Below are 8642 nucleotides of genomic sequence, written 5' to 3' on the forward strand. Positions count from 1 at the left end.
TGTGCCAAACCCTATATATAGGGATGTAGAAACAGTAGCCTGAAATTCCTTCTAGTCCCTATCCTTATTCATGGAGTGTACAGTCAAGTGGGAGGGAGATAAATTAAACAAATAATTAAACAATTTAGGTATAATTGCACTAAATGTTACTAAGGGAAAATAGGATACTGGATAGCAGGAGACTTAGGCTGGTGATGAGAGAGGTTGTAAAACCTTCCAAGGTAAGAGCCCCTTCACCTGGGACCTGAAGGACTCAGCCAGGTAAGGACAGAGGTGGGAGGGATGAACATTCAGATGAATGAGAGAGCATGTGTGAAGATCCTGGGGAGAAAGGAATGAAAAGAAGAGCAACATGCATAGAGAGCATCACAGCAAAAAGAAGAAGGGCAATAAACTGGAGCATGCCAGACCATGCAGGACCTTGTAAGAAAAGGATGGTGACATGATTAAATTTTATTCATTTAAAAAGGATCACTCTGTATGATGAGTAGAGACTGACCTGAAGGTAGGGTGGGGATGGGTGGATGAATGGCAGCACTTAGGAGGCTTCGGCACTAGTCTACACATAAATAGTGAGCAGTGAAGATGGGGAAAAGAGAACCCATTGGATGCATATTTTAGAAGTAGAACTGAAGAGTCTTGTCATTGGGTGGATTGGATATATGGTTCATGTGTTATTCAGAAGGTACTGAGATTATTTTTGGAGCAGGTTCGAAGGACACCAGATGAGAACACCTGATGGAACAGGTCCATACTCAGCCCAAAGATGATGGATTCAGCATCCAGAGCTAAGTGGTCACATGTGACAAAGGCCTCAGTGATCTTGATGCCCAGTTCGCAATGTGGTGTTTATGTACTCCTGCTTCTAACTGTCAACTTCAGATTTTACTTCTCTGGCAATTTCTTAAGAGTGGTTATTCAATATGTGTGTGGAAAAAGGGCTGTCTCTTCGGTTCCCTAGGAACAGATCCCTAGATCTGATGAGATTGTCTATTTCTTGAGTCAGTTTTGGTAATTTGTATATTTCTAGGAATTACATCTGGATTATTTTAATTTGTTGGCATGTAATAGTTCATAGTATTCTCTTATAATCTTTTAAATTTCTGTAAGATCAGTAATTTCCCCACTTTGTTTATGATTTTAGTTATTTTCATCTTCTGTCCTTTTTCTTAGTCTAGCTAAATGTTTATCAATTTGGTTGATCTTTATTTATTTTTTGTAGATGGCATTTCTTTTTAAATTGCAGTTTTCAGTGCCTTCATTTTATTTTATTTTTTTATTTGATTAATTTATTTATTTCTGTTACAGATGTTTCTTCTTTTTCTGCCAGTGATGCCCCTCTTCTTCTACCTCCCCTCCCTGTCCCCAGCTTTGTTGTCCATGTCCACTGTTCATGCATACATGCAGATAAGTTCTGTGGTTTATCTCTCCTCTACCACCACCACCCCTTCTGGGGATTGTCAGTCTGTACCCCACTTCCACGTCTCTGGGACTATCCCATTCCTCAGACTGTTATGTTCATTATACTCCACAAATAAGTGAGATCATATGATATTTGTCTTTCTCTGTTTGGCTTGTTTAACTTAGGATGACACTTTCCAGGTCCCTCCATGTAGTCTCAAAGGATAAGAGATCTTTCTTTCTTACAGCTGCATAATACTCCATTGCGTATATGTACCACTGCCTTTTTATCCATTCGTCTACTGATGGACACTTGGACTGTTTCCAGATCTTAGCTATTGTAAATAGTGCTGCTACAAACATGGGAATACAATATTATTTCTGATGTGTGTTTCAGGCTTCTTAGGGTATATTCCTAGAAGTAGGATCACTGGGTCAAATGGAAGTTCAATTTTTAATTTTTTGAGGTAACACCATAGTGTTTTCCATAGTGGCTGCTCCAGTCTGCATTTCCACCAGCAGTGTACTAGAGTCCCCTTTTCTCCACACCCTCGCCAACACTTGTTGTTTGATGATTTGTTGATGGCGGCCATTCTGACAGGTGTGAGGTGATACCTCATTGTTTTTTAATTTAGATCTCTCTGATGAGTAGTGACGTTGAGCATTTCTTCATATGTATCTTAGCCATTCGTATGTCCTGTTTGGAGAGGTGTATAATTAGTTCCTCTGCACATTTTTTACTTGGGTTCTTTGTCTTCCTTTGGTTGAGTTGTATGAGCACTCTATATATATTGAAAATTAATCCCTTATCTGATACATCATTGGCAGTTATGCTCTCCCATACAGTGGGTTGCCTTTCCATTTTGATGATTGAATCTTTTGCTGTGCAGAAGCTTTTGAGTTTGATGTAGTCCCATGTGTTCATTTTCTCCTTTGATTCTGTTGCCTTAGGGGATGTATCAGTAAAAATTCTGCTGCATATGATGTCTGAAATTTTGTTGCCTACAGTTTCTTCTAGGATTTTTATGGATTCATGAGTCACATTTAAGTCTTTCATCCATTTTGAGTTTATTTTTGTGTGTGGTGTAAGTTGATAGTCTAGTTTCATTTTTTTGCATGAAGCTGTCCACTTTTCCCAACACCATTTATTAAAGAGGCTGTCTTTACTCCACTGTATGCTCTTGCCACCTTTGTCAAATATTAATTGAGCATATTGCCTTGGGTCCATTTCTGGGTTGTCTGTTCTGTTCCACTGGTCTATATGCCTGTTCTTGTGCCAGTATCAGGCTGTTTGGATTACAGTGGCTTTGTAGTATAACCTGAAATCTGGTAATGTTATCCCTCCTACTTTGTTCTTCTTTTTCAAGATTGCTGTGGCTATTCAAGGTCCTTTTTAGTTCCATATGATCTTTTGAAGTATTTGTTCTAGTGCTGTGAAGTATGTCATTGGTATTTTGATGGGGATTGCATTGAATCTATAGATTGCTTTGAGTAGTATGGACATTTTAATGATGTTAATTCTTCCAATCCATGAACAGGGTATGTCGTTCACTTTTTTATATCGTCTTCTATTTCTTTTTTCAATGACCTGTAGTTTTCCGCGAATAGGTTCTTTATTTCTTTGGTTAAGTTTATTCCTAGGTATCTTAATTTTTTTGCCACAATGGTAAATGGGATTATTTTCTTAGTTTCTCTTTCTGTGAGTTCACCATTGGTGTATAAGAATGCCATCGATTTCTTGACATTAATTTTGTATCCTGCTACTTTGCCAAATTCATTTATTAAGTCTAGTAAACTTTTGATGGAGTCTTTGGGGTTTTCTATGTATAGTATCATGTCATCTGCAAATAGTGACAATTTCACTTCCTCCTTTCCAATTTGGATCTCTTTTATTTTTTCTTCCTGTCTGATTGCTGTGGCTAAGACTTCCAGTACTATGTTAAATAGGAGTGGTGAAAGTGGGCATCCTTGCCTTGTTCCTGTTCTTAAGGGAAATGCTTTTAGTTTTTGCCCATTGAGTATGATGTTGGCTGTAGGTCTTTCATATATGGCCTTTATTATGTCGAGATATGATCCCTCTATTCCTACATTGCTGAGTGTTTTTATCAGAAATGGATGCTGGATTTTGTTGAAGGCTTTTTCGGCATCTATTGCTATGATCATGTGGTTTTTATTCTTCATTTTATTTATGTGGTGTATCACATTTATTGATTTGCGAATTTTGTACCAACCTTGCATCATTGGGATGAATCACACTTGGTCATGGTGAATAATTTTTTTGATGCATTGCTGGATCCGATTTGCTAGTATTTTGTTCAGGATTTTGGCATCTATGTTCATCAGGGATATTGGCCTGTAGTTTTCTTTCTTTGTAATGTCTTTTTCTGGTTTTCGAATTAGAATTATGCTGACTCATCAAACGAGTTTGGAAGTCCTTCTTCTTGAATTTTTTGAAATATTTTGAGAAGAATAGGTGTTAGTTCTTCTTTGAATGTTTGGTAAAACTCCCCCGTGAAGCCACCCTGGCCTGGGCTTTTGTTTGCTGGAAGAGTCTTGATTACTTCTTCAATTTTCTTAGCTGTTATTGATCTGTTCAAGTTTTCTATCTCTTCTGGGTCCAGTTTGGGAGACTATGTGTTTCCAGAAATTTGTCCATTTTGCTTAGATTGTCGAATTTGTTGCCATATAATTGTTGATAGTAGTTGTTAATGATCTTTTGTATTTCTGTGGTGTCAGTTGTTACATTTCTGATCTTGTGTATTTGGGTTCTCTCTTTTTGTTTCTTGGTGAGTCGAGCTAATGGTCCCTCAATCTTGTTTATCTTTTAAAAAAACCAGCTCTTTGTTTCATTGATCCTTTGAATTGATTTTTTGGACTCTATGTCATTCATTTCTGCTCTGATATTTACAATTTCCTTCCTTATACTTGCTCTGGGTTTTCTTTTTGTTTGTTCTCTAGTTCTTTAAGTTGTTAGGTTAGATAGTCTAATAGAGATTTTTCTTGTTTCTAGAGGTAACATTGCCTGTAGTGCTATGAACTTCCCTCTCAGAACTGCTTTCGCTGCATCCCATAGATTTTGTGTTGTTGTGTGTTCATTTTCATTGGTTTCCAGGAAGTTTTTAATTTCTTCCTTGATCTCCTTGGTAACCCATCCATTATTTAATAACATGCTATTTAGCCTCCATGTGTTCAAATGTCTTTGCATGTTCTTGTTGCAATTGATTTCTACTTTCATGGCATTGTGATCTGAGAAGATGCTTGATATGATTTCAATCTTCTTGAACTTGTAGAGATTTAGTTTGTGTCCTATCATGTGCTCTAACTTTGAGAATGTCCCATGTGCACTTGAGAAGAATGTGAATTCTGTAGTTTTGAGGTGTAATTCTCTGTAGATATCTATTAAATCCATTTGGTCTAGTGTTTCATAACAGTCTGAGGAATGGGGTAGTCCCAGAGATGCGGAAGTGGGGTACAGACTGACAATCCCCTAAAGAGGGGTGTGGTGCGGGAGAGATAAACCACAGAACTTATATGCATGTATGCATGAACAGTGGACATGGACAACAAACTGGGGCAAGGGCAGGGAGGGAGAGGGAGGGGGGAATCAGTGGGGGAAAAAGGAGAAACATCTGTAACAAAAATTAATTAATAAAAAAAATAAACAGAAATCTCTTGTAAGCAGCATACAGTTGGTCATTTAAAAAAAATTATCTTGTCATCTCTGACTTTTAACTGGTGAGTTTAATGTAGGTGTTTACAGTTATGCATTTTCTCTGAGTACTGCTTTCACTATATTCCATACATTTTAGTATGGTGTATTTTAATTTTCATTTGTCTGAAGGTATTTTTTAATTTTCTTAGTAATTTGTTTTTTGAATCACTGGTTCAAACTGATGATGCAGGACTCACTTCTGCCATTTTGCTATTTGTTTTATATAGGTCTTACATCTTATTTCTTCCTTATTTCCTCCGTAGTGCCTTTTCCCTAGTGAACAATTTTGATTCTCTCTTCATTTTATTTTCTGTATATTAAAAAAATATTTGGGGGGGGTGGGTTAATCCTCACCAGAGGATATTTCTCCATTGATTTTTTTAGATAGAGTGGAAGGGAGAGAGGGAGAGAGAGAGAAACATCAATGTGAGAGAGACACATCAATTGATTGCCTCCCACACAGCTTCAACTGGGGCTGGGTATCAAACCTGCAAGCCAGGTATGTGCCCTTGACTGGGAATCGAACTCGTAATCCTTTGTTCCGCGGGCCAATGTTCTAAATGCTGAGCCAAACTGGCCAGGGCTAAAATCTATTTTCTTTATGGTTACCATAGGAATGAAATGATGGTTACTATCTTAAGTTAATACCATCTAGTTTAAATTGATACCAACTGAACATCAATATTATACATTAACTCCACTCCTATCCAGTTCTATAACTTCCTTGATGTTATTGTCACAAATTTCATCTGTATACATTTTATGCCCTTAGCATAATTTATAAATATTGTTTTATACAACTGGGTTATAAATATTAATGAAAACAAAAGAGCTATAAATTAAAAATACAATTATACTAGCTTTTACCAGTATCATATTTTTAATTTAAAAATATTGCCATGTTCAAGTTTGCTTTGAGATATTGGGCATGTTTGGGTCGCGTCAGCTGTCAGGCTTCAGTTCATGGTGAGTAGACAGGAGTCACCAGTATATTGGGCTCAATATTCATACATTAACACAGAATGTGGGAGGCTTTGCTTTTAGGTGCCTACACCCACAATTTTTGCCCTGGCTTTATCCAGATTTATTTTTTTATTTTTTTTAGAGTATATATTTTATTAGTTTATACTAATAGATTCTCATATTATAAAGGCGATTTAATATAAGAATCTTTCTTTTAATATTTGGATCATCTGAAACAACAGAACTATACATAAAGAATCCTTATTTGAGTAACAAGAATAGACAAATTAAAGAACAAAAGTTTTTTTATTTCTTACAGGTGGATATTGAGGTGCATCTAATTTGATTTTTCTTTTTAAAATTCTAATTAAAATGAATAAAAAATTTATTTATTAAACTGCTAGTCTCCAGCACCATTTTCTGTTTTCTGCTATTTTGATGCTGGTTCTTCTTTGTCTGTTTCTTCTTATGTTCTTTTTGCTGGTCCAGATGCACCATTTTCATCACATTCATCATCACTATCATTTAGTTTTCTAGCCCTGAAACTGTATGTTTCCTTTAGCAGACCAGTCTGGGTAGCTTTATTTCCCTTTTCTTTCCCTTTAAATCAGAAATTTTTAAACTTCCATTTGTTTAGGGATTTCTGATGATCTTCTATGATTTTTTTCAATGCCTTTTTTCTCTTCATCTAGTACTTTCCATGTCACTTCATTGTTCCTTAATTATAGATTACCATTTTTTCCATCTTTGGCTTAATTCAGTGCTCCATAGCTTTTTCTTTAAACAGAAGTATTTCTTCTTTTGCTCCTCTGATAAAGTCTATCCATTTTATTTCACCATGATTTGAGAAAAAAACATGCATCTAGGCCCCCCAATATTTCAACAAGTGACCAGTCTTTTCTTCTAGAGATATCATTTCAGCATTTTTAGCTAACCTTTAATTTTCTTCTTCTCTTGTTTAGCTTGTAATTTAGCTTCCACTTTACTTTGCTTTCTTCCTCTTCTTCTTCCTCCTCCTCCTCCTCTTATTCTTCTACTTCTTTTTTTTTCTCCTCCTCCTCCTCTTTTTTTTTGAAGAGTAATCTCTCTGAAAAAGTATTACCAGATCTGTGTTTTTGTACTTTCACCCAGGAATCTCCACAAACTTTTTCGTAGATTCAGTGCTATTAAACACAACACATTGATCCCTTAAATGCTTTGTGCAATGTTTTTCTCATCTGAATATTTAGAATTTGACCTTTATCTTCAAACCATTCTTTTATGCTGTCAAGGGTTGCATCAGTAGGGAAGCCTTTAATATCAACAGATCTGTTTTTACATAATTTTTATTTATTTACTTATTTTTATTTTTTCCTTTTTATTGAATTTATTGGGATGACATTAGTTAACAAAATTATACAGGTTTCAGGTGCACAATTCTACAGCATATCATCTGTACACTGTGTTGTGTGTCCATTACCCAAAGTCAAGTTATGGGGACTTTACATCAGTTTTATACTCATCAGTCACTTCAGGGAGGGTTTTGTTTGGAGATCTTCTGATTTTAGTTTTATCTTCACTTATTTTCATGAATTCTGCCTTTTATTTGCTCAATTCTTCTATTACATTTAAGTCTGTTTGACAATTTAACCTATTGAATTTTATCATTATTTCCAAAGGTACGCAGCCTTCATCCAGTTTGATTTGTTCATTTAAAAATTTGTCCGGTGGCAAATTGAAATCACCAAAGTAATACTCAATTTGATGACAGATTTTGACCTCCAGAGTAGCCTGTTTTTCATCACTACTTTCAGCCATGATGGCTACCTTTAAGGACCTGGTCCTGCAGAGCCAGCTACAGGATCACTCAAAGCAACTGTAGGGTCTTGTTTTCCCCCAGATTCAATTTTTTAAAAGAAGAGATTTGTGGTTTAATCTTTTATCTTTTCTTTTCTTTATTTCCATCTTGTTTCCTTTTTCTTTCTTACTCCTCTTCTTTCTCTCTCCATGGAGAATAGACACCTAGTTCTGCACTTGAGAATGAAGGTGGTATCTGTGCCTTTAGTTGAGCCCCATGCCTCATCTCTGTATTTTGCTGTCACTAGCATGTGCGGACTCTCCAGAGCTTTACTGGTTAGTCTGCTCCTCCTCCACTTGTACTCCGGGCCATAGTTTCCTTCACTTTGGTTCATCAGTTACTGTACCTACATCTGCTCCCATAGCACAGGAATTATTGAAATCTCTTGTTAACTGACAAATCCCCACTCATGATAATTTTATGCTTTGAGTTCTATCTGTCAGTTCTTATTTCAATACTGCTGTGTAATAAACAACCGTACTATTTCCCAGTGATGTAAAACAACAAACTATTCCCCACCCCCCTACTCATGGATCAACCAGTCAGTTGTGTAAGTTCCTGAAACTGTGTTCCAATTATTTTATTCTTCTAACATACTATAAATTGTCCTCTTTCAAGCGTTTCTTTTGCCTTTTTACCCCTGAAATCATTTTTTGCAGAAAGTCTATTTAAAACTAATTTTAAACAAACATACTCAAGCCTATTTATGTTGCCATTCAGTGAACTTGT

At 36.1% G+C, this 8642-nt stretch overlaps 1 pseudogene; it reads right to left on the reverse strand.

Moving 5' to 3' along the window:
- Positions 1-6476: 6476 nt before the first annotated feature.
- On the reverse strand, positions 6477-7873 carry LOC118623047 (annotated as a pseudogene).
- Between the last annotated feature and the right edge of the window lie 769 nt (positions 7874-8642).

The sequence above is a fragment of the Molossus molossus genome, unplaced genomic scaffold (assembly GCF_014108415.1).
Source record: "Molossus molossus isolate mMolMol1 unplaced genomic scaffold, mMolMol1.p scaffold_m16_p_9, whole genome shotgun sequence".
NCBI lineage: Eukaryota > Metazoa > Chordata > Mammalia > Chiroptera > Molossidae > Molossus > Molossus molossus.